At 57.3% G+C, this 24,776-nt stretch overlaps 1 protein-coding gene across 9 annotated transcripts in view; it reads left to right on the top strand.

The window, feature by feature from the left end:
• The window catches only part of OSBPL5 (oxysterol binding protein like 5), an 80,062-nt gene that overhangs the window by 17,424 nt on the left and 37,862 nt on the right, over nt 1-24,776 (top strand). Inside the window, exon 1 of one of the 9 annotated variants that reach the window (XM_072758702.1) lies at nt 8,390-8,578. The exons of 3 other annotated variants lie outside the window; for them this stretch is intronic. The gene's annotated coding sequence lies outside the window, so the exon portion shown is untranslated. Of the gene's footprint in view, nt 1-8,389; nt 8,579-22,441; nt 22,731-24,776 lie in introns of those variants that run through there. 5 more of the 9 variants (XM_072758699.1, XM_072758704.1, XM_072758703.1 and 2 more) reach the window with 5 other exon arrangements.

Consider the following 24,776-nt stretch of genomic DNA (forward strand, 5'->3'; position numbering starts at 1 on the left):
TCTCCAGAGTACTTATAAGGCGTGGTGCGTGTCTCCATGCAAGCCAAGCTGTCTGGTCCCTACTCATTTCTTTTTGATATGCAGACCTCAGTTATTTATTTTCAAATTGTCACTTACCAATTATATATACACTTTTTCATTGTTCCACCAACATGCCTTTTGATGTGTAATTATATTCTGTAAAGTCCATCCTTTTCAGGGTATAGCTGTAAGCGTTTTGACAAAGCTATACAGTTGTGTAACCACCACCACAACCGAGGTGAGGTTGAAGAACAGTTCTGGCACCCCCCAGAATCTCCTGGTGTCTCCCTGTGGTCAGTCCATCCTCACTCCACCCTGAACCACTGGCAAAACCAATGTGTTTCCTGTCCCTACACTTTGCCTTTTCCAGAACATCATATGAATCATACCATGCGTAGGCGTTTATGTCTGGCTTCTTCCACTTGGAGCGATTTGAGATTCATCCATGTTGTTGAGTGTGTCTATCGTTTGCTCCTTTGATTGTTGGCTAGTTTTCCACTGAAGGGACGTACCACATTTTCTTTACCCCCTCACGTTGAAGGACATTTGGTTGTTTCAGCCTTGGATGATTAGGAGTCAAGCTGCTGTACATACGCATTTTCATGTAGGTTTCGTGTAGGCATAAGTTTTCATTTCACTTGGGTAAATACCCAGGAGTAGAACAGGCAGGTCTCATGGTCAGTATCTGTTTTCCTGTATGTGGAACCACCAAACCATCATCCCGGCTGGCTGCACCACTTTGCACTGCTCTCCTCAGTGTGGAGGGCTCTGTTGCTGCCCACCCTGCCAGCCCTGGGTACTCATTATCTGCCTTGGCCATTCTAACGGGTGTGTGGCACTAGCTCATCATGGTTTTTATCTGCAATTCTCTAATGACCAAAGCTTTCCCATGTGCTTATTTGCCACAGGCAAAGCTTCTTTGGTAAGATGGTTGCTCAAATGTTTTGCCCATTTTTTATTGGGCTGTTTTATTTTCTTACTGAGTTTTGAGAATTCTTTATATTTTCTGAATACCAGTCCTTTATCAGATACGTGTTTTACAAACATGTTCTCTCAGCCTGTGGCTTATCTTCTTGTTCTCTTAACAGCATTTTTGAAATAGGAGAAGTTTTTAATTTTGATGAAGTGCCAAAGTCTGATTTACCATTTTATTCTGGTACAGATTGTGCTTTTGGTATTATAGCTAAGAAAATGTGGCCTAACACAACTTCACGAAGATTTTCTTTCTCCTATGTTTTTCCTAGAAGTTTTATAGTTTTATGTCTCAGATATAGGTCTATGACACATTTTGGGTTAATCTCTGGTTAAGGCACAAGGTATGTACCAAGGCTTATGTATTGGTCTAGGTATATGTGTGTTTATTTTTGCATGTGGATATCCAACTATTTCAACACCATTTGCTGGAAAGATGCTCCTTTCTCCATTGGATTGCTTTTGTATCTCTGTAAAGAGTTGATTGACCATATATGTGTGGCTCTGTTCCTGTCCCATTGATCTGTGTCTGTTCTGCCAATACTGCACAAGATTGATTTCTCTAACTTTAGAGTAAGTCTTAAAATAAAGCGGTGTGAGTTTTCCAATTTTATTTTATTTTTTCAAAACAGTTTTGGCTATTCTAGTTACTTTGAGTTTCCACACAAATTTTAGAACCAGCATGTCACTTTCTATACCAAAAAATCATGCGGGAATTTGGATTGAGATTGTGTTGAATCTATTGACCAGTTTAAGGCAAATTAACCTTTGCCTTTAACAGTATTGAGTGTTCCAATTCATGAACATGGTATGTCTCGCTATTTGTTTATGTCTTTTTTAAAAAAGATTTATTTATTTATTTATTTATTTATTTATTTATTTATTTATTTATTTATTTGAGAGAGTGTGCATGCCCACAAGTAGTGGGGGAGGAGCAGTAGTAGGGACAAGCTAGAGGGAGAGAATCTCAAGGAGACCTCCCATTGAGCACAGGGGCAGTGGGGGGGCGGGGGGCTCAGTTTCATGACCATGAGATCATGACCTGAGCCAAAATCAAGAGTGGGAGATTTAACAAACTAAGCCACCCAGGTACCCCTGTTTATGTCTTATTTGGTGTTTTTTTCATCAGCATTTTGTATTTTCAGCAAATAGACTTTTTGTATATTTTTTAGATTACATTTAAGTGTTTCAGGTACTTTGGTGTACTGAGAGTAGATGGTGAGTTCAACAATAATGGTGGTAGTGGAGATGATGGTGATGATCATGATCATGATGATGGTGATGATCATGATGGTGGTGATGATGGTGAATATCATGATCATGATCATGATAGTGATGGTGATGAAGATGATAATAATAGGAGAGGAGAAGGTGAGAGTGGCAAAGCCTGGATTCACATCCCATTCTGACTCTAAAGCCCAAATTAATTCCAGCATACCATACTGAAATCTCTGTAATCCACTTTCTAGCATCCTCTATATCAGTGGCTTTCAAACCTTTTAATCTCAGGATCCTTTCCATTTAAAAAAAAAAAATTATTGGGACCACAGAGAACATTTGCTTCTGTAGACTAGTCTGTCAATGTTTACTCTAATTTTTAAAATATATTTATTTAATTATTCTTTATAAAAATAACAAGGACAAACCCATTATGTTAACACAAATAATGCAGTATTTTTTATACTATATTTTCCAAAATAAAAGTATTTGTTGGAAAGAATGACATTGTTTTACATTTTTTGAGAGTCTTTTTAACATCTGGCTTAATGGAAGCCAGCTAGATTCTCACATCTGCTTCCATGTTCCATATTGAAATATCACATGGTTGTAGCCTCTGGAAAATTCCCCTGTCAATTATAAGAGAATAAGTGAAAAAAGCAAATAGCATTCTAGAAGCATAATAATCTTTTGTGTTTTGGACCCCTGGAACAGTCTCAGAGACGCCCAGGAGTGTTCCAAGTTCACACTTTGAGAACTGCTGCTCTAGATCCTCCAAAGTAAGTGTAGACAATCGCAGCTGCAGGGAGCCCTGGTGTTCCTGCAGGGGCAAAGAAGCACCCCAGAGCTGTGCATGCTCCAAAGTGACATGTCATGTGACCTGCATGATCTTCCCTCCTCACATTCTCGGTTATATTCCCATAATGTTGCTGGGCTTCTTATCAGCCTCTTGGTGGACAAGTTATGCCTGCTAACCAAAACCCAGCCCCATAAGAGAGTGGCTGCTGAGCAGTGTCCTGGTGACAGGAGCAGCACGTTTGACCACCACCAGACCCAGCACCATGAATCTGCAGAGCCACCCTCCCCAGGACAGGTTTCCACATCAGGTTTTCCACAGAAGAAAGGGTAGCACCTCTCTTGGGCACATATACCACCCCACCCAGCTGCTCCCTCCGCAGAGTCCCAAAGGCAGATCCGGCCTTGGAAACTGTTCTTTCAGCACTCACTGTCCATGTGTCATAGGCAGCAGCCCCAAGCCCTCCCCGGACTTGGAAGAGAGAATGTGCCAGATTCCCCACGGTTCTCCCAAAGGCAGACTGTACAAAGCCAGACCTCAGCCCCAGCGTGTTTCCAAAACCTGTGCCTTGGGACACTGGGTCACCCCAACTGACTGGTGATCACCAGACAGATAGGGCAGCCCCCGAGGAAGGCTGAGGCCTTCAGTGCTCCAGGGAAAGCCCTCCCTGCTCATTCTATCCTCTCCACTGGGCAGGGAGGGCAGGGCACAGGCGTCCAGCCTGGATTTGCTCCAGTCATTGGCTTCCCGGACCCTAAAGCTATGTCCTCACATGAAGACCAGAACAAAAGCATTTAGAACAGGAAAGAAGCCCAACGTACCAAGGACAAGCTCGCTAATACAAGCACTGCAGGTGTGATGGTTACCTGCCATAGTGGGGTGACGTGTGTCTCCCAGAAAGACACACCCATGTCCAAACCCCCAGTACCTGTGAATATGGACTTATTTGGACTCAAGGTGCAAGTGCAGGTGTACTTAAGGATTTCCAAATGAAATCATTCTGGATGATCTTGGTGGATCCTAAATCCAATGACTGTGTCCTTCGAAGAAGAAGGAGGAGATTCAAGACAGTGTCACAAGAGGTGGGAGGGGAGAAAGTGGTGGGACGACAGCTGCAGAGGCTAGAGGGATGCAACCACAGGCCAAGAAACTCCAAAGATTGCCAGCACCTCCTCCGGCTGACTTCCAGCTTCTGCGTGCTGCTCTTGCCCAGAGAAGAGGCCACTGACACACAGTGGATATCACAGCTAAGCTGCAGGTGGGCCCTGCCGGAGAACATGGCTGGGGGTGAGTGAGCTGGCCCCCCTCCCCTGGGCACTGCCCACCCTCGGGGCGTTTCCCTGAGCACATCACCCCACCTCGCAGCTGTCCCATCATGGTCCTGCTCCCTTCTCAGTGCTCAGTGCCCCAGAGGATGCTGCAGGCACTTGCCCCATGCACAAGCCAGAAGACATGTCTGCTGGCCTAGATTTTCACCTGCAAGAACCAACTCTGTATGTGCGAGGGGGTCCGGGTACGGGTGCATGAGCACGTTCACCAGCACACAGCACACATGCTCCTCATGAGCCCCGAAGGCCACGCCAGCCTCCCAAGTCTGGACATGGGGGTGTTGCTCTATAAATAGCACCTTCTCATCCCTCCAGGTAGCACAAGTACTGTCGCCTAGAGAGGTGGGAAAGGCGTGTCTTTATTACCACCAGATGTCTGCCCGAATCCGTGGCTTTCTGGAAGACGGGTATGTGTGTAAGAGACACGGAGAGGGCATGTGTGAGCACCACCCAGGAGGCAGGCCTGCTCAGGAAGCCCCAGCCTGGAGGCAGGAACCCCCCAGCCTTCTGAAGGAGAGTCTGCAGCTGGACTCTCCTCGGTTTCCCTGAGAGAACAGAAGACGGCCCCTGCTCAACCCCCCGCACCTGGCTCGGTGACTCAGGGTGTGAGGACAGCGGCATCTCTGTGGAAAGGAGGGTCATGTCAGGGGACACAGAGCCTCCCTGCTCCTCCCCGGGCCCCCCCTCAGGCTCTGCCGGCGCCACCCTCCACCGTGGGAGTTGAGGCCACAGACACCAGTACTGCCCAGGCCCGCCCAGGCCCGAGGCGCAGAGAGGAAGAGCCTGACTCCTGCCACTGCCAGGGGGGTGGGCCTGACCCGTGCGTGGCCTGAAGCCCTGCCTCTACCTCCCCTCCCTGCTGTGGGGACAATGGTGACCCCCACCTATGCAGAGCGGGTGATGCAGCGGGGTCACACGTAGAAGCTGAGGACACAGTGCCAGACTCATGGTGACAGATGGATAAATGCCACAAGCATTTTTAAGAATTAGCTGTTGTGTTCTGGAGACCCTCGGCCTTCAAACTCAACATACACCACTTGTGGGTGTTACCTTAGCCCCACTGCCCAGGTGAGGGAACAGCCTAGGGAGAGAAGGGTCTCACAGCAGAGATGCTTCCAGAGCTGTCCCCAAGTTCTGCATGCCGCACCCCCAGGGTGGACTTGCCCTCAGGGCAGCCGGGAAGGCAGCCGGGCCCAGGTTCACCTGCCCTGGCCAAACCTCCAGGTTGCCCCCCTGACCCCCAGAGTAACAGGATCAGGGCCCAGCTAGGAGTAGGGCATCCCACCTACACCCTTACAACTTGGGCCTCAGTCTCCTTACCTGAGAAATGGGGAGAAATTGTACTGCAGATCCTGCCGGCTCAGAAAGCAGAGGCAAGGATACAGCGGGCACCACACCTGGCTCAGCTCTCCTCCGCGGGGACCTCAGCCCACCAGTGCCGGGCCTTGCAGAGGAGGGAGCCCAGGGAAGCCCATCCCTGCAGCCACGGTCTCTGAAAGGGGCCCAGGTGTGTTCTAGGTGTGTTCCATGGTGTCTGACTACCCCAACCCTCACCAGGGAGTTAGCCAGGTCTAGTGGGAGGAGTGAGGGCTTGTGAGGCTTTATCCCTGCACCTGTTTTTTTTTTTTTTTTATTATTAAGATTTTATTTATTCATTTGTGAGAGACACAAAGAGAGAGGCAGAGACACAGGCAGAGGAAGAAGCAGGGTCCCTGTGGGGAGTTGGATGTGGGACTCAATCCCAGGACCCTGGGATCATGACCTGAGACAAAGGCAGATGCTCAACCACTGAGCCACCCAAGTGCCCCCAGAGCCATTCCTTTCCCTGGGTTCAGTTCAGAAGTATGTTCCTGCCCGGAGTACGCATGGCCACTCTGGACAGGGGAGGAGGGAAAGCTACTCTTCTTGGCCCCATTTATAGGTGAGGAAACCAGGGCAGAGGATTGCAGGGACTTGCCCAAGAGCCCGCAGCTCCCAGCAGCTAGCCCACCCCACTCCGCTCATCCCCGAGCCTTTCCACAGTCTTGGTCCTCCACACTGACCACAATGCCCATACACCACCTCCATTTGACAGGTGGATGAGCTGAGGCCCAGAGGAACAGGTCACCTGCCCAGGGACCGAGCTGCTCTCTGGAGCATGCTCCCTCTCCCAAACCAGACAAGAAGCTGGAAGGGGTCTTTCTGGAAGAGTCCAGGGTCAGCCATGCTGCTGACACCTAGTGCTGGGTCTAGCAGGGTGGCACCTTCCTTGCTTCCCAGGTGGTCACCTGGTGATCCACCTGGTGATCCATCACAGTGAGTGCATCAAGCTTGTCCAGACTCCACCCTGTGACCCACCCCCCTTTGTCATCTGGGAGGACAGTCTTTCCCACCCCCATCCCTATATTTGGCCAGGTGTCCCTTTGACACCTCAGCAACGTCGTTTTGTGACATCCAGCTGGTTGCAAGTCACCAGGATCATCAGTGACTGGAAACTTCCCCTACGGTGGCCCCTGAGACCTCCGCCCCAGGAGAGAACAGCTTTGTTTTCTTCTTCAGTCCCTCACGCACTGGCCCAGCAACCAGCAGTTTGCTAGGCTCCTGGCCACCACACCCCAGCTTGTGAAGAGGCTTCAGAGAGGGAGGAGTAGTCCCAGCAGGTGTCCATCTGCCCTGCACTGCGCATTGAGCAGACCCTCTCCTGAAGGGGGGGCCACTTGCCGCAGGGCGCAGATCAAGAGTCCGCTATGGCCCTGAGCATCTTGTCTGAGCAGTTCTGCATCCGAAGGCCTTGCAAGGTGACTATGGGGTGGGAGCAGGCTAGTCCTGGGGAGGCACTCAGAGCAGTCCAAGGTAGTACCCCCCTCCCTAGCCCAAAGCCCCTCATAACCATCAGTGGCTGGTGCTTCTGTGCCCTTGGGAACCACCACCTGGTCTAAGAGGTGGGCCTGGTGCTGAGGCTGGGGGAAGGGATTTGGTTGGGGGATACACCCGGCTGGCTGGGGGCAGAGATCAAGTGGGCCCTCCTGCAGTGGCTCTCCCCAGGAGACTGGCTCTCTCCAGTCCCAGGGCCTGAAAGGGGCCCCAGTGGGCAGTCAAATATGCCAGGCTTGCCCCACAGTCCTGCCTAGTGGTCCTGCTGCATCCCCCTGACCGTCAGGCTTAGGGGCTGCCCTTGGGACACCCTTGACCCAACAATAAATTAAAAGGTGGACATTCACCTGTGAGCCAGAAGCTTCAGATTGGGAGAAGAGACTGGGGCTTGGCCAAGGTGTCCCTTTCCTTGGAGGGGAGCAGACTGGCTGAGGGTTTCCATTTGGAAAAGGCTCTGTGCCCTGGCATGGCCTACCCGGGCTGGGGGTGCCTGGAAGGGACCAGGTTCATCTTGTCTCTGCCCCCCGGAAGGTAGATGCTCTCAGGAGGCCCCCTGCAGTTCCAAAGACTGCATGGTGGCCAGGGCTGGGGAGACCCTCACACTGCTTGGTTCCCACCTGCAGCATGAGTGACTTAATAGAACAGGGCTTCAAGATCTAAAAAGCTCTCTGGGAGCAGAAGGGATGAGGGGGACACACTGGAGGAAACGTGCTGGTGGGCGCCCAGTAAGCTCCTGGCCAGAGGTCCTGCTAGAAACGGGGTGTTTGGCACACCTGTAAGACAAGGACAGAGGGCCTGGGTTTCTGGGGTTCCTTCTATGTTCTGGTGGCTTCTGTGCCTGGAAGAAAACTGGTCTGGGGCCCAGGAAGAGAGAGGGGGCACCCTGGACTCTGCTAGGGTGGGCTGCAAGCGGCCAAGCATCTGTGACCACTGCACCATCTGGCAGCTGGTAAATGGGAGGCCCCCTCCAGGCTACCCCCCTGGCCCCCCAGGCTCATTCACCACCGTCAACCCTGCCCAGGGGCCTGATCCAACTGCCACATACCAGACCCGGGTAGGGAGTAGGGCTGCGAGGAAGCCTGGGGTCCCTGTGCCCCAATCCGGGATCCCACCCGGGTTTTGTGGCCGCCGAGCCCTCCCCTCCTCCTCGCCCCTCCCCCCCGCGGCCCCCTCCCTCCTCCCTGCTCCTCCCTCTTTCCTTCCTCCGCGCCCTCCCTGCTCCCCGCCCCCTCCCCTCCCCTCCCCTCCCTGCTCCCTCCTCCTCCTCCCTCCCTGCTCCCTCCCTGGGCTCCGCGGTTGGATCAGTCCTCTGGCATTTCCTGCAGCCGGGCCGCGCCGCCAGCTGAGCCCCGCGCGCCCGGCCCGCCCGCCGGCACCGAGTCGCCGCACGGTAGGCGCAGGGGCGCGGCGGGCGGGGAGGGCCGGGCCGGGCCGGGCGGCGGGCCGCGGCCGGGAGGGCCCCGCGCGTCGGGAGGGCCGCCAGCCGCCGGCCGCGGGGGTCGGGGAGCCCCGAACCGCGGCCCTCGGGCCGGGGACTGGGGCGCAGCCGGGTGGGGCCCGGGGGCGCGGGGGCCCGGGAGTGGGAGCGGCGCGCGCAGCCGGCTTCCCGCTCGCTCCGTGGGCCTGCACGGGGGTCGCGGGGGGGCTTGCGCGCCCCCAGCCCGGCCGGCCTGGGTCGGGGCGCACCCGCGCACCCCGCGCACCCGCGCACCCGCGCACCCCGCGCACCCCGCCTGTGGCATCGCCGCGCCTGTGGCTTCCCGGGGGCAGCGGTGTCTGGGCCACAGCGAGGGGCTGCCCGGGCTGAGGGAAGACCCTGCCTCACCATCTCTGGGCCACCGAGCCCCCAAAGATAGAGACTTAGCAAGTGGGAGGGCAGACAGGAGTCAACCAGAGGGTCCTGGGGAGGTGGGCCGCGGAGGGGGCGCTGTCAGCAGCCGCTGGGGCCGCTTACCAGCCGGGGCTCCCCAGGCACCGCCCCTCCCCCCTTGCGGGCTGTCTGCTGTCAGCAGCCAGCTGGAGTTAGGATTTCCAACGTCTGGGGATGTGGACAGGTCCTGCGGGGTGAGGTAGGCTTCTTGGCCCCCACGCATCCTTGCGCTGGGCCGAGCCTGGCCTTGCTGGAGCAGTTGGTTGGATTCCTGCTCTTTTGCCATTTGGGATTTTACTCACACTTTGCTGCTCTGTCTACACAAGAAATCATATAGATATGTGTCTGCCCGTCTGCCTGAACCCCTTCAAAATGCCTTTTACAGGTGGACCTCTGTAATTGTCTCCAGGTTACAGCCCGCAGGCCGGGGACAAACTAAGGGTGTCACAGCTAGGGACGTGGGCACAGCCTTTGGGTTAGACGTGTGTGTCCTTGGGTCTGTGTGCGCTGTGTGGATCCAGGCCCCAGAGGGCAGAAACCCTGGCCTCAGCAATAGCAGGCTGAGTGGTCTTTGGGCTGTGTTCTCACCCCAACTGCTTGGTCTTGCAGGGTCTTGTGGCTCCTTGAATTGGAGGCAGTTCAGGGGCATCTGACAGCCCACCATCAGGCTCCCAGCTCCGGATCTGCAGATCCTATTGTCTGCCGGCACGTGTGTGGGGCAGTGGCCGAGGTGCCAGGGAAGCAGGCACTGAGTGGGTCTGTTGGGTGTCTCTTGTCTTGTCTGTGTTTAGAAAAGGTGACAAAGCAGATGAGCCAGGCGAGGGCCCTGTGACCCGCCTTGTCTTGGGAGGGGGAGCCTGTGCAGAGGCCTGGGCAGGGCATCTTGGAAGCCAACTGCAGGCTCCTCCTTCCTGGGCCCAGGGGGTGCGGGTGCGGAGTCAGGCCACCAATCTGTTGTCTTCAAAGGTCTGCTTCTGGCTCTTTACAGAATGCCGAATGCAGCCCTTCCCCCCTTAGGACGGTATTTACTATGCTGAGAATGTCCAGGATCAATGTCTGTCCTGAAATCTCTCTCCCTGGAAGCTTCCTGAGCTGGGAGACTAACCTGATGTGCTGTAATGGGGGAGGGAAGAGACCCTCCCTGTGGAGCCGGTGGTTTGAAGACTGCTGGTCTTTGGTGGCTGTGTTTTTACTTGTGCTTTCTGCTGATTCTGTGGTTGAGCCAGTGTGAGTGTGCATGCACACACACACACACAATGTGCAGGTGGAGGGGGTCTCACCCAAGGTGATAGAAGCATGCCCCACCCCTTACCCGTTTGTTGTTCAAGCGACAGGTGTGCAGCCGCAGCTGAGAAACCATGCATACCCACTCACAGTTGTATGGGTGAGGCCTGGGCCCCAGGATGGGGGCTGCAGAGGGGCAAGCACAGGGGCGCACAGTGCATGGCAAGAGGACTCGGACATCCTGACATGATGGGAACCGTCAGATGCAGTATCCCCCTCCCCGACCCCCCATGGGGCCCCTGGGTTGGGTGCCTGGCTGTGGGGAGTGGCAGAGGTGGCACCGTCCCGTGTTGGGGGGCCAGATGCTGGGTGGTACAGAAGGGCGGTGTGACGACTTCCCAGCAGTGGCCAGGCAGGCCACCCTGGGAGGTCCTCGTGCTGCTCAGGGCCGCCCTGAAGGAATAGGGTGCCGTTCTGGGTGCCAGGTTTGCCCCATACCCTACCAAGCCTACAGGTCCAGGAAACAGAACTTAGAGCCGAAGGATGAGCTCTCTGAGGCTTTGCAGCAGCCGGGCTGGATCGGTAACCCTCCTGGCGCTGGCTGCTGGTCTGGGGAGATGTCTAAGCAGATAGGGGAGTCTCTGCAGGGCATGGCAGCAGTGGTTGGTTATAAAGAATTTGGAGTTCGGAGCGTGGTGTTCCTCTCGCACGGCCGTTGTTCTGAGCCAGGGCCCCGGGACCGTGTGTGGGCGGGTGTGAGTTCGGCTTCTGCTGGCCTGGTGTTGCTGCCAAGGGGAGTGGGCACCAGCCATGCGGTCAGGACCTGCCGGACTGAGAACCAGGACTTGGGCAGGGACTGGGGATGGGGGCAGAACAATGGGTCCGGCCTGGAGTTCTTTGTCTGGGGAATAAGCCATCGGGGGCAAGGAATGTTGTAGGCCCGAGATGTGGGGCTGCCTGGGAGAGCTTCAGGGATCCGTAGGGAAGGAATCCCTGCCACCAGGATCACAGATCCCAGAGATGCATCCAGGCCGAGAGGAGGGAGGACCTGTGGTAGAGGCCTTCCTGCGGCTTCCTGGGGTGAATGGCACCAGGAGGTCGCTTAAAGGGCCAGCTGATGCTGAGCAGGAGGGACAGGATGTGGGGGTGTGCCCGTGGGATTTTCCAGCTCGCCTTTGGGGCATACCTGGCAGAGGGTCCTTTAGGCACCTGCACATCAGATTCCCTGAGCACAGTGGCCCCAGGGGACCAGCGACCAGTGGAGCAGCGAGCGAAATGAAAGGCCAGATCTGCCTGATGGGATGGAGCCCACCCCACTTGTCAGGAAGGCCCCCAAGTCCAGAGCCCTAGGCCAGGAGTGGGACCCATGGCACTCAGACCTGAAGTCTCGAAACTCTGGGATGAGAACTATTGCCAGGGGCCCGTGCTGCCCGTCAGAGCCCAGGGAAGAGCCCTTCTGCTGTTACTTACGGTGTCAGTGGAATGTGGGTTTCTGTGCCTCAGCCGCTCCAGGAGACCTCTCCTTCACCTGGGAGTGGGGGTGGGTTTCACGTTCCTCCCATTTCTACTGTGGAGGTGGCGAGGCCTTCAGGAGACCCAGGGGTCTGCCGTGGGTTTGTGGGCTCCTTGCCCCAGCCCTGGGAGACGGGGTTCTGCCCCCTGTCTCCCGCTTGGAACCTGAAGACCAGAGTGGCTGTCAGGGTGCGAGGCATCCTCTGACCTCTCTGCAATGGGCCCTTGAAAAAAGCCCTCTCGGGGGTCTCTGCGTTAGTGCTGGGTTAGCAGTGTAACCCTGTCCCAGGGAGCCCTGGATCCCTGCCCCCTCCTCCTCCCGACCCCACCAAGCTCTGCCCCAGGCTGAGCAGGGCAGTGAGGTGGCTTGACAGCCTGGATTTGGAGCCACAGAGATGCCTGGGCCAGGCCCCCAGTGCCCTGCAGGGACCTGGGGTATCAGGGTGGGGGTGAGGCTGGGCAGGGGCTGAAGGGTAGATGGTGACAGGGACCATGGTGGGCTTGGAGGCCTGGCCGAGGAGGATATGGCTCAGGGATTCTCAACCCCAGCTGCTAGGGGCAGCAGTCTCTACCTCCCGAAACTTCCCTTGCCCGACTGTAAATGCGGGCCACAGCAGTCCCGTGAGAAATCAGGAGACGGCATCCTACATCCTCATTGGGTAAGCGTCAACCGCACATTGGTGGCTGTGGCCCAGCTCCTTGTGGGTTCGGAACCACACATCCATGTTGACCCAAGGCCAGTTGCACAGTAGGCCCGCGGGGGTGCTGGGGAGGGGGAGGGGTTCTGGGACTTTGCATTAAAGCCCCAAGCAAAGCTGTAAGTATAGTGAGATGGAAGGAGGTGAGTCCTGCCACCTGTATCTCTCTGCCTTTGCATATGCTGTTCCCTTGCCCAGAAAGCTCTTCCAATCCTGCAAGGGACCAGACGTTTAGGGAAGGTCAGCCCTGGCTTGGCACCTTCTCTGTGGAGCCCATGGCCTTTGGGGTGACCTGGCAGGAATCCACCTCGCCCCCTGTGCCCTTTCCCCTCTTCGTATGTGTTGGCTCTCCTGCTCCTGGCCCAACTCCCTCCAATCTAAGTGCCCCGGCTCCCCCTTCCCACTTGCTCAGAAACTATTATTTGCTTTTTGCTGACCGGTCAGTGAGCTGCTGCTTCTGTTTGTTTGGTTTGGGTGTTTTGTTTTACGCAGGGGCAGGCAGGTAGCTGGAGCTCACTAAGCTGGATACCCGGGTCTGGGAACGCTGCCCCTGTAGAAAATTCCCCTGACTTCCAGGAGGGGCTCTATGGATGCCCAGCACCTGGTGGTTAGGACACGGGCTCAGCGGTCCACACACGGGGCAGGGACTCCTCTGACCGTCCAGACCTTGGTGTTCTCACCTGGGAAACGGGCGTTGTAGTGGCTAGGGCAATGTGGGAGGTGCAGAGCTGGCCCTCCACTTGCTTCAGGCGCTGCCAAGCCACTGGGCTCTTGGAACGGGGAGGCACCAACTCCTTATCATCAATGAAAACTTTGATTAATGGCTAATGATTGTGAAATGTTTAAATACAGGAACCTCACAAAAGAATACAGCCAGCCAATCCCCATGCTGCCAAGGTCGTGATGTCTGGCTCCATTCGCTTTAGGTTTAAGGACTGGACGGTCCAGCAGAGCACAGGGCCCTGGACGCCCGCCTGAGCCCGCACGGTGCCATGCCTCCCGGAGGCTTTCCGAGCTGACATTCCCAGGGCTGTTTTTATGTTTTGACTATACACGGATGGATCTGCAAACAAATGCAGGCTCCTCTGGCCGATGTCCCCTTCATGCCCTCTCGTTCCTCATCATTCCGGAGTGGCAGAGAACTCGCAAAAACACATGTACACAGCCTTTTGCAACTTCTCTTGAGCTGCATGGTCACAAGTGATTGGTCCAACGTGCTTACCTTCTCTGATTTGTGTAAGGGAGGCCCAGTTTCTTTCCATTCTCCTCTTGAGGGACGTTTGGCTTGTTTCCATTTTATCCCTGGAGTGTGTTTTGTGTTAGGGGCTCCTTGGTTACAGAGGCAGGAGCTGCTCCGAGGCATTGGCCTGAGGTGGGGTCTCGGGGTCTGAGGGTGCACACATGAACAGCCCAGCTGGATGTGGCCAAGTGGCTTCTGGTGACACCCCAGCAGATGAGGGGGTGTCAGCCTCCCCCCCCAACCTCCCCAGAGCAGCTGGAACAAAGGACACATAGAAAGTGTTGAGTTCAAGTCACAAAGGGATCGTGCAGTGGGGGTCTTCCCAGGGCTCAGGCCCAGGAGGGGTAGGCAGGGGCCACATCTCCTAGTAGGGCCAGGGTCCTGGGCTCCAGACATACTTTGTCAGCAAGTCCCCCAACGCTCCTTGCCCTGGGGTCCCACCCATCGCATCTGTCCCCGTGGGAACCCCACAGGCTCTCCCATGGTCTCCCCTGGCCTCAGCACAGGACTGCAGGCTGATGGCTTCTCCCAAGGGGCACATGCTACAAAGATGTTTGCTAGGGTCCCCCAAGGGGAGGGTCTCAGTGACCAATGCGGCCCGTTCATTAAAAACAACAGATATATGTCACATGATGACTCTGTTGAGGAATTGAAATGTACTAAGAGAGTAGCACTTAAACATTCTCACCTCCACAAAAAAGATAAAGATGCAAGGTGACAGATGTATTAACTCGATGGGGGGGGCATCCTTTTACCACGTGCATGGATGTGGACTCATCACGACGTGCACTTTAAATATCTCATAATTTTATTTGGCAGTCATACCTCGATAAAGCTGGGAACAAAAGTAGCCCAAACCAAAGGCGACCAGGGTCCGGAGAGACAGGGTCCGGCTGAGTTCTGCTCCAAGCCGGTTAGAGCCCAGAGATGCCCAGATGGAAACACATGGCCAGGCAGTGAGGGGCAGGTGGAGACCTCCGCCCCACACTCAGGAGGAGGAGGGGCTGCTCAGCTGTCTGTGGCCCATGCCATCAAAGCAGCCCGAGAGCACGGGTGGGAAGAGCGGGCGGTGCCGGGAGGACCTGGGTGGGGCTGCCCATGGAAGCTGTAAATGGAGCCTCTAAGCCCTGCCCAGAACTCCAAATGCAGCAAAAAAAAAAAAGGGCGGAAGACTTCTTCCAGGCCAAGTGGACATGAGTCCATCACCCTTGGTGAGGCCAGGTGGGTCCCCCGGCCGCACCCCCCACTCGGGACCTCTGCTGGCCCCCGCTGCGGGGCCCTGCCAGCTTGTACTCCTGCCGTCTGCCAGAGGGCAGCCCGGGCCGCCGCCGGTCGGTCTTTACGCTGCGATTTAACAAACGGCAGGAGGAAGACACACAGGCAAATGACTGTCCTCCCAACCTGATCATTATTTTGAACTGTGTCTGCTTTTCAGTTTATTTTTAAATCTTGAAAGCCCAAGGAACATGCTGTTTATCTCTGGTGCGCCTGTTCTCCCCGACGTGGCCATCCATCACTTCCTGGGCTGAGCCCGGACAGTCGCGCCCCGGGCTGCCTGCAGAAGCGGGAGTGACCCCGCTAAGTGTGTGGCCCCCCGGGGACCCACCCCTTTCAGGCCAGAGGGGAGGCTTACCCCGCAGACCCTTGGACACACTCAGAGGAACTCTTTCCAAAATGAGTTATGTCCACATGATGCCTTGCAACCTTAAGGTGTAAGTGAGAAATAATTTAACCCTTTCGCAGTGACACATTTTTAAAAGATTTTATTTATTTATTTGAGAGATAAAGAGACAGCAAGAGCATGTGCGGGGCGAGAGGGGCAGAGGGAGGGAGAGAAGCAGATCCCTGCTGAGCAAGGAGCCCCAGGAGGGACTCAGTCCCAGGACCTCCGGTGACATTTCTTTTTGGATCATGACAACAATTAATTTTACTAGTGATTAACATTTTTTGAAGGGTTTGAAATGAACTGTCGCCTTTAACACTTTGAACAGCCCTATGCAGGAAGCCCTACCAGTGTCCCCATTTGATAGACGGGCACACCAGCTCTTGGAGAGGTGAGGAAACCTGCCCAAGACCGCCCGGCTCTGTGTGCAATGCGGCTGGGATGGGAATCACCTCCTCACATGGCCTCCCTTCTGACAACTTGGCCATGGTGGCTGTCTGTCCCTCAAGTCAGTGGCCCCAGACTCCTTTTCTTATGCTTCTTGTTGGAGGGTTGTCAGTTATTTTATTTTATTTTCTTCTTAAAAAACCTTGTTTCAGGAGCCCCTGGGTGTCTCAGTGGGTGAAGTGTCTGCCTTCAGCTCAGGTCAGGATCCCAGGTCCTGGGATCGAGTCCTGCGTGGGGCTCCCTGCTCAGCGGGGATCTGCTTCTCCCTCTCCCTCTGCCCCTCCTCCCCTTGTGCTCTTGCTATCTCTCTCTGATCTTTCAAATAAATAAATAAATCTTTAAAAAAAAGCTTGTTTCTGCTTCTAGCCCACTCCTGTGGAAGCAACCAGATAAATAAGATTGTTAGAAACGTGTACAAAGCAAGAGTGAGTGGGTGCTGTAAGAGGACCTGAGGTTTGTCCGCGAGTCGTGAACAAGACTCTGAACGGAGATGTTGACTTGGTTGCTCAAAGGCGTTGTTGTCTGTGTGCTCTCCCTTCCAGCCCAGGGTCTAGTGGGGACCCTCAAGGTTTATTAGCAGCAGCCAGGGGGTGTCCATGCCCACTTGTGCTCAGACTTTTGGGGCAGTGCACAAGTGTCTGCTCTGTTCAGGCTCAAGAGAGGCCCAGGGTTCCAGCAGTCCAGGTCTTGCCCAGCCAACCAGCCAGCCTGCGAGCACCAGAGCCCCCGGCCTGTCCAGAAGCTTCATGGTCAGATGCCAGTGGCCTCACATAAATTGTGAGCCAGGGAGCAGACTACAGAACAGAGGCATAGGAGGCAAAAGTTTCCAAGCAGGCAGGACTGGACTCAAGCTTGGATCCTTAGAGGTGCAGCCTGAGTGGGAGGTCTGATGGGCTCTGGAAGGCCGGCCCCCCATGGCCTCGGATGGCAGGACGGGTGGCAGGACGGCTCAGGTTCTGACCCGGGGGGACAGGGATGGTGCTTGTCTAGAAAAGTTCATGGAGCTGAACGTCTGTGTGGTTTTTCTGTATTTACATTTTATTTTATGGCAAAAGAGGCTGCTGTGGCTGAGACCCCGGGAATCGAGGGCTGGGCCTGCTCGGGCGAAGGGAGCACAGGCCTCTGGCCTGGCTGGGGATACCCCCTCCCCACCCTTGACTCTGAGTGGCTTCTGGCATTTTCAGGACAGCTTCCGGTGGTTTTCTGTGGCTTCACTTATCCGCAGCCGCCTCTGCTGTTGGAAGCATGGCTCTGTAAATCCGCTCACTTATTTTTACATAAGCAAATTGGTATCTAAAAAGAACCTTTCCGTTGTTGCTGCAAACTAGAGAATCATCGTCACTTGTGCTAAATAGCAGGGGACTGTGCGAAGCCCCGCGGCTGGGTGCTGGCTGTCTGCAGCTGCCCGGCACCCCAGTCCCCCTGCCTCCCTGACACGGTGGCAGGCAGGTGGCCCAGAGGACAAGGACTCTCCTCCCTTGTCAGTCAGGGGGCTCGAGAGAGAGTTTAAAGAGAGGAACGCTGTCCCCGAGACCAGCGAGGATCAGTGCCTCCATGGTCACCCAGCGTTGTCTGGTGTCTGCCCATTCGGGGAATGGAGATGACGTGCACTTTTGGAATCTGGCTCTGGAGGCAGAGGAGGCCCTCGGTGGCCAGTTCCAGGGGCTTCCAGGAGCCAATGGAGGGGGGAGGCCGGGCTGTCGCACGGACAGCAGGAGGTGACCCCGGCCACCGGGCCGCAGTGTTGCTGCGTTGCCTGGAGACCCCTTCCCGGGGGACGGGCTGGCATCTGCAGCGTCATGGGCCAGTTCTTAACCGAGCCTATGCTGGGAACGGTGTGCTCAGCTGCACGGGGCCAGGAGGGCGTGCGAAGCTCTCACTGGGGATAGGGCACAGGGCTGATTTGGACGGGCCCCAATGGGGAGCAGGGGGGGTGCTCATGTTTGGGCAGAGCCGTCCGGTCCCACCTGGTCTCCTGCCTGCCATGTGCAAAGGTCACTTTCTTCCAGTCTGGGTGGTGTCCAGAGCAGGGGGCCCTCAGCCTCGTCCTTGGGGCAGAAGAAGGAAGCATTCACTCTCCTTTGGTTCAGGCCATTCTTGCTCACGGCTTTGATCTTGAACTTAGAGGGTGTCCTGTAGGGTGGTGGTGGTGGGGTGCTGTACAAAGGACCACACACTGGGGCGGGACGGGGGTGGGGGTAGGGGTGGGGCGGGGAGGGAGCTTGAAACCACAGAAACTTACTCTCCTGGTTCTGCAGCCCAAAGTCCCAAATCCAGGTGTGGGCAGGGCCCTCTCCTGGAGGCTCTGAGGAGTGTCCTTCCTGCCTCGTCCAGCTTCTGGGGCTCCAGGCGTCCCTGGGCTGGTGGCTGCATCACTCCAGCCTCTCCACTATCTTCACGGGGCCCCTCCTGTGTCTCTCAGTGTCCTGTCCTCATACAGGAACACAATCATTGGACCAGGCCCACTCTCCCCTGCTGTGGCCTCATCTTCACTTGGTCACATCTGCAGAGACCCAAAGATGGCCATGTTCACGGGTCTGGGGTGTGGATGTGGACCTGTCTTTGAGGGGGGACACCCTTCAACCCACTGCACCCAGGAGAGGGTGGCCACCGCAGGTGGCACCAGGAGCTCACAGTGACCCAGAGAAGGGAGAATTAAGAGCTGGGCTCATCTGACCAGGATGATGGGGAGGAGAGGGAAGGTTGAGGAAGCACGGCGGTGACACCACAGGTACGTCTTCCCAGGGATCCTGGATGTGGGCAGGGGGACTGCCCTGTTTTATATGCAAGATTGTTGAGGCCTCTGGAGAGGCAAGGAGTCACACAGGTGCCCAGAGCTGAACTGGGAATGAACATGGGGTGTGACTGCTCGGGGTACATCCCCCAGGAGGGAGAGGGTAAGCCCTGCTTCCCCTCACCTGCACATCCAGGGAACATCCACAGCACTTGCAACTGCTGGGCACAAGCCACTGGCCCCGGCATCCAAGGTGCAGGAGACCGGCCCCTCTGAGACCTAGCTCCTCTCGGCCCATGGCTCCCTGTCTCCTGCTACAGTGGCCAGGCTTGGGTGCCTTGGGCACTCCCCCCATCGGGTGGCCTCACTGGGAGGCTCTCTGCTGAGCCCAGGCCTGGAGGGGAGAACCTAAGGACAGGGCTGGTGTGACCACAGTGTGTGTGTGCCTGGGGACCAAAGCACATCCTTCAGAAAGCCATCTCCAGACCAAAAAGGAGGGAAAAGTGCCACGTCCCCTGGGACCCTGGGACTCTAGGCCCTGAAAGCAACTCCTCGTTGCCCACTGCCATGGGGGCTGTTTCGGGCACAGGAGAGTGCACACACACTCTCAGAGTCCCGAAGCCCCTTCCTGCCCAGATCCGAGCATGAAACTCGGGCATCTGTGCCCTCTGGGGAGGCTGGGGACGTGAACGGGGGACATGGCAGCTGATTGATTGGGTTCAGACATCTGGATCACTTCTGATTTGCTGAGGGCGTGTGGCCATGTGTACCGCGCCCATGTGCAGCTGTGTGTCTAGGGGAGGGGTAGTGAGCACTCAGGGTGGAGCAGGGAGCACGAGGAGCTCGCACACTTGTGTGCCAGCACCTGATGCTCAGAGCACCCCAGCCATGTCCAAGGAGCAGACTGGTCTGTCCCCTAAGCTGCGGGGAACCTGGCCAGGGCAGAGGCTGCCCATTGACATGTCAGGTCAGGGAGAGGTGGGGATGATCAGAGAGGGAGGAAGGGAGAGGAGGCTGCTGTGTGCCGGGGCAGGGGCCTTGGGGGTGACCGTGTCATCGGGCTGGGGCCTCTGAAAGGGGCTAAGCTGAAGGCCTGGGGGGCCCTGCAGGGGGCTGCCCTGCCGGGCCGGGTTCCCGACCACTGGGAGTCCATGCTCTGAGGGGCTGCAGGCCTGCGAGGACTCTCGGCAGTGGCCGCAGCCCCTTCTTGCCCTCGTGGCCCTGCCGGCTCTGGATCTTGGTCGCCTTCCCTGTCTTGGGAGGGTTGGGGGCCTCCACCCGGCTGGCTGTCACCTTTTCCGCATCCTTGGAGGTGCCCGGCACCTTTTTAGTCTTTTAAACTCTGAGCCTCACTTGGAAAGATGGGACTCAAATGTGCCCATTTCTTCTCTTGCTTTGAGGCTTTTAGGAAACTCTCCCTTTATGCCTTCAAGAGAAAGCTTTCGGCCTCTCCTTTTTTACTGTATGGCACGGAAAATGTGAGACCCACAGAAGCAGAGGGGACAGTGGAGCGGAGCACCCCGCTGTCGCTGGCGCCAACCCCAAAGGCGGCTGCGTCTCATCCACCTGAGTGTGGTTTAAAATAGCCTCTGTGCTCTCCTGTTCTCCCCTTGCCTTGCTGTCCTTGTGCCACCTGCCTCTGTAACCATGGGCAGGGAGGCATCTGGAGGAGCAGAGCCTTGTGTTCCGGGAGGTGTGGGAGGCACGGGGCCCCGCGGCCCCTCCAGGTCCACACCACGTTCCCAGGACAGTGCCCCCTTCCCGGGACAGCACCCCTGGTCATCCACACCTGGGGCCCCACAGGCCCGCACTGCACAGCACAAAGCGGTGGAGAAGTTTCTAGAGGTCACACCCCGGAGACCCTCAGGGCCTTGAGGAGCTCCTGGTGGTTTTGAGCCCACCCTCCCTGGAGATGCCCGAGGGAGACTCTGGGTGCTGTTTCCTCCCTCTTGGAGCGGTGGGCTTCTGGGGTGAGAGTCCCCAGCATCTGCTTCCTCTGGTGCCTCCCCTGCTCCTGGTGTACCCCTAGTCTGTTCCTCACCACCTAGGGCTGCCCAGGGGTCTGCTCTGAAGATGAGAGGGATCAGCTGTTCAGTCAGCCCAGTGCGCATACAAAGCACCTAATCTATACACATCCCGCTGGGTGGGCAGCCTTCATTAGCACCTTCCTTGCCCAATGCTGGCTGGACACGGGGCACCGGTGGGCGACCATCCCCTGCGTCCCCCGCAGGAAGCAGCGCCTCCACGTCTCCTTACTTATTTTCAGCCTGGTGCTGGCTCTGCTGGGGGCGGGCTCCTCCTGTGAAGCCACACACACTCACTGAGGGGCCCCGATGGAGAAGGCTTGCCACGCACGCTGGTTACACACAGACGGATGCCAATCGTCCCATCGTCGCAGCCCTGCCTCGCACCGTGCCACCACCACCCCCACGCCCGTTACACACGCAGATCCCGTTACCCTTGTGTGGCCACGTTTCGTGTCCACGGCATGACGTTCCTCACTGGCCAGCTCCCACCTGTGCTGGCATTTTCCCTCCTGTAAATAACTCCATAGAGCACCTCCTTCTCGCAGATATCAATGAGATGGGATTTTATTCCCAGTAATAAATCTCTGGAAGTCGGATCGATGGCTTAGAGGATTCGAGGGCTTGATGTTTTGACTCATGTTTACAAACTGCCCTTCCTCAGTCCCTGCGTCCATCACCTCCATCACCCACTGTTCAGAGCAGGGTGACCTGGGGCGTGACCTGCAGGGTACGGGGGCTCACTGTTCTGAGCAGGGTGACCTGGGGGTGACCTGCAGGGGTACCTCCTGCAGGGTGGGGGTCCCTGATCTGTCACTGTGGTCCGACCTCGGCCTGTTTCAAGCCCTCCTCCTGCCCCAGGCATCTCGTGGTCAAAGGCAGCCCACAACAGGCCCTTTGGGGGCACACAGTGTAAGGCAGATCCAACCCAAGGGCTGCAGCCAAGCACCCCTTTCTCCAGCCTCTGCCAGGCTCAGCCGGGCCCTCGGGACCCCTGCCCAGTCCCAGTGTCCAGGCAGGCTGCCCCAGGCTCAGCGGCTAGGACAACACCTGCCCCTGGTGGCCTCAGGCCTGGGCGAGGCATGCAGCTGGTCACTGGTGCTGTTGTTGGGAAAGCCGCCTCTGCTGGGATCCCAGTCTCTTCCCACTTTGGAGCTGGGAGGGAGAAGTGACCTCACCAGGTGCAGGTGCTGAGATTGGCCTTGGGGAGAATGGAAGCCTGGGGGTAGCGTGAGCGAGCAGATCCCCAGGAGCAGTGCTGGCTTCCGCCCACCTCGCCCAGCCATGCATGCCTGTCCCCACTCCGTCCCCACTCCAAGGAGGGGTGTGGCCTGTGTGTTTATCGCTGGGGACCAGGGGCAGGGGCAGCTGTAGCACCAAAGCCCCCCTGCGCTCCCCTGAGCCACATCTAAAATCCCAGCCCCTCCACACTGGGCGTGGGAGGAAGGAGTGTGGGAGGCACAGGAGTGAACAGAGGTGCTGCCCCCCCTCCACAGTGACAAGGGCTCCACGCGGTATTTCCCAAGCCCTGCAAGGTCCCCCGGGCTCAGCCCACCTCCTAAAAAGAAACCTGCCAGTTCCCAGGAGCCCAGGGGACACAGCCTACCACCAGCGGCCACCAACAGCTTAACAGTCCTGCAGAAAAACCCACACCCTGTCCCGGGGCCGCCTCCCTGCCCGAGGGGACCTCCTGGCCTCCTCTCAGGCCTGAGGCTCCTTGCATTTTCTCTTTCTCTCTCACCCCTTTGCTCAGGGGCTCCCTTTAGGGGATTGGCTCACAAGACCCCCCCTTCCCGCCTTCCCACAGAGAGTCCCCTGGCTCCCCTCCCTCCGTGTGCTCCAGAGGACTGTCCAGAGAGAAGTGAGATAGGTGGCTCTCTGGGCTCCTGGGGCCGAGGTGCTGGGGCTGGTGTGGCCCGGGTGGGGCAGCGGGCGGGCCTCTCTTGGGGAGGCCCTGGATCACAGGCACAGCTGCACCTGTGACTATTTGGAGCGAGATTTCTAGCTGGTCCCGGATAGCTCTCGGCCCACCCGGACCTTCCAGGTGTGTCGGGAGTTGGCAGGACCTTCCTCCTGTAACCTGTTCCAGGTCACAGACCCGTCCCCTCCCCAGCCCTGGTGTTCTCATCGGTAAGATACGCATGTTGCTCTAAATGGCACTTGGTTCTTGCTGGTTTGGGCAGGGTCTAAGGGCTGGAGTGCGGGGTACCTCCTCCAGAACTTGCTTCCTGTTGGCACGGACCCCTGGGATGCACGGGCCCGGAAGGTCTCGGTGGTTCCCAGCCTCGGGGTCCCGCGCTGGTCCTGGGCGGAGCCAGGTCTGATCCTCCGTGGTGGCCGGGCTGGGCACACAGGGAGTGGCGCTGGCTCGCTGGGTGGTTCAGTGGGGTGGGGGGGTGAGAGCGGCTGAGGGCCGAGTTGGGCTGCTGCCAAATCCAGGGGAGGCCATGGGCAGCGGGAAGGCGCCGGTGCAGGAGCAGGAGCCGACACCTTCCAGTGTCTGCCAGGGCTCCGTGCTGGAGGGGCGGGGGCAGAAGGTTCTGAGGCTTCATCCAGGTCCTGGAGCCCAAGGAGGTTAGTCAAGGAGGGTCACAAGGGTGAGGGGGTAAACAGCGGCTCTGCTGAGGGTGATCAGGGGCAGCGAGGGGCCTGCACAGAGTGGGGGGGAGCAGAGGTGATGAGGGCCAGGGGGCGGTTCCTACAAGCAAAGGTGAGCACTGTGTACCTGCAAGCCCCTGTCACCCCCACCCCAAAGGTCTCCATTGGACTAGGGGACCCAGAACCCTGCAATAAGTTGAATGGTGACCCCCAAAAACATTGGTCGTAGTCCTAACCCCAGAACCCATGAATGGAACCTTACTTGGAATTTGGAACTTACAGATGGGCCCAAATGAAGGGAGTTGGTAAGAGGTCATCCTGGATTGTCCGGTGGACCCGGATCCGGTGACTTTTAAGGGATGGGGAAGGGAGTTTAAAACAGACACTGGGAGGGGCCTTGTGACCTCGGGGAGAGAGAGGCGGGCAGAGCCCAGGGACGCGTGGACCCCCAGGTGCTGGAAGAGGCAGGAAGGACCCTCCCCTGGGGCCTCCGGAGACAGTGGGGTCCTGCCCACACCTGGGTGTTGGACTTCTGGCCTCCAGAGCCGGGAGAGAATAAATTTCTGCCCAGCACGTGGTTGGTTGTCACGGCAGCCCCAGGACACCCATGCTCCCCCGCTTTGGGGAAACGTGTTAGTTCTCTTCAAAAACCATCAAGACCCAGTGAAGCCCCCACCGGCCACCTCTGCTGTCGGTGGCTGACATGGGACCCGGGACTTGGTGCTTGCTGCGTGGCTTCTCACCCAGAGGACGGGAGGGAGCCCAGCCCTGCCGGGTAGTGCCCACCATACCCACCAGCCTTCTACCTCGTCTCCACTGGCCACTGTTGGCTCTGGAGGATGACAAACGTCCTGCCCCTGTTAGACGGGAGAGCCTGGAGGGAGCCGTGTGGTCACCCCAGTGAGGAGCCCTCCCACACACTGATGATTCAGAGGTCTGACCCCATGTGGGGCCGGGGACCATGGGGAAGCGCCCCACCCCACCCCCCCACCCCACCCCACCCCCACCCCCGCTCAGCGAGCACCATCCTGGGGACTGGGAGTTGCGGCTTTTCCAGAACCAAGGAGGTTCCCAAGGCAGGACCCCAGCTGGCAGGCGGGGTTCCCTGGGGCGTCCCCGAAGGTGGGTGCAGATGAAGGGACCGCGCGGGCTGTGAGGACCCAACCTGGTGGGCAGAAGGACATGTTGTGACCCAGGGCCAGCCCCCTGTCACTCTCAGTGTAGTTTTTAGCTGTCACCTGCTGCTCATGAGGTGCCTGGTGGTGCTTCATGCCTTGGAACTTGTCATCTGATAGTGTGACCAGTGTGTCTGGGAACAGACCGAAATGTAGGGCTCAGAACGTTGGGGTAAACCTTGCCTTCTCGTTTCCCCCGGGGGTGGTTTCTCAGCCCTGACAGCTCTGGGAGGCTCAGCCTTGGGGACCCGGCTCACCGGGGGTCTCTGGACCATTCTGCTTGTCTCAGTGACTCCACTGGATAGCTCAGCTCACGGGTGGCAGGATTTGAGGCTGGGTGGGTGCTGCTTCAGGGTCTGTGAAATGGGCTTGGGCAGGCCAACCACGCTCCTAGAGCGAGGGC

The sequence above is a fragment of the Vulpes vulpes genome, chromosome 5, assembly GCF_048418805.1.
Source record: "Vulpes vulpes isolate BD-2025 chromosome 5, VulVul3, whole genome shotgun sequence".
Lineage (NCBI taxonomy): Eukaryota > Metazoa > Chordata > Mammalia > Carnivora > Canidae > Vulpes > Vulpes vulpes.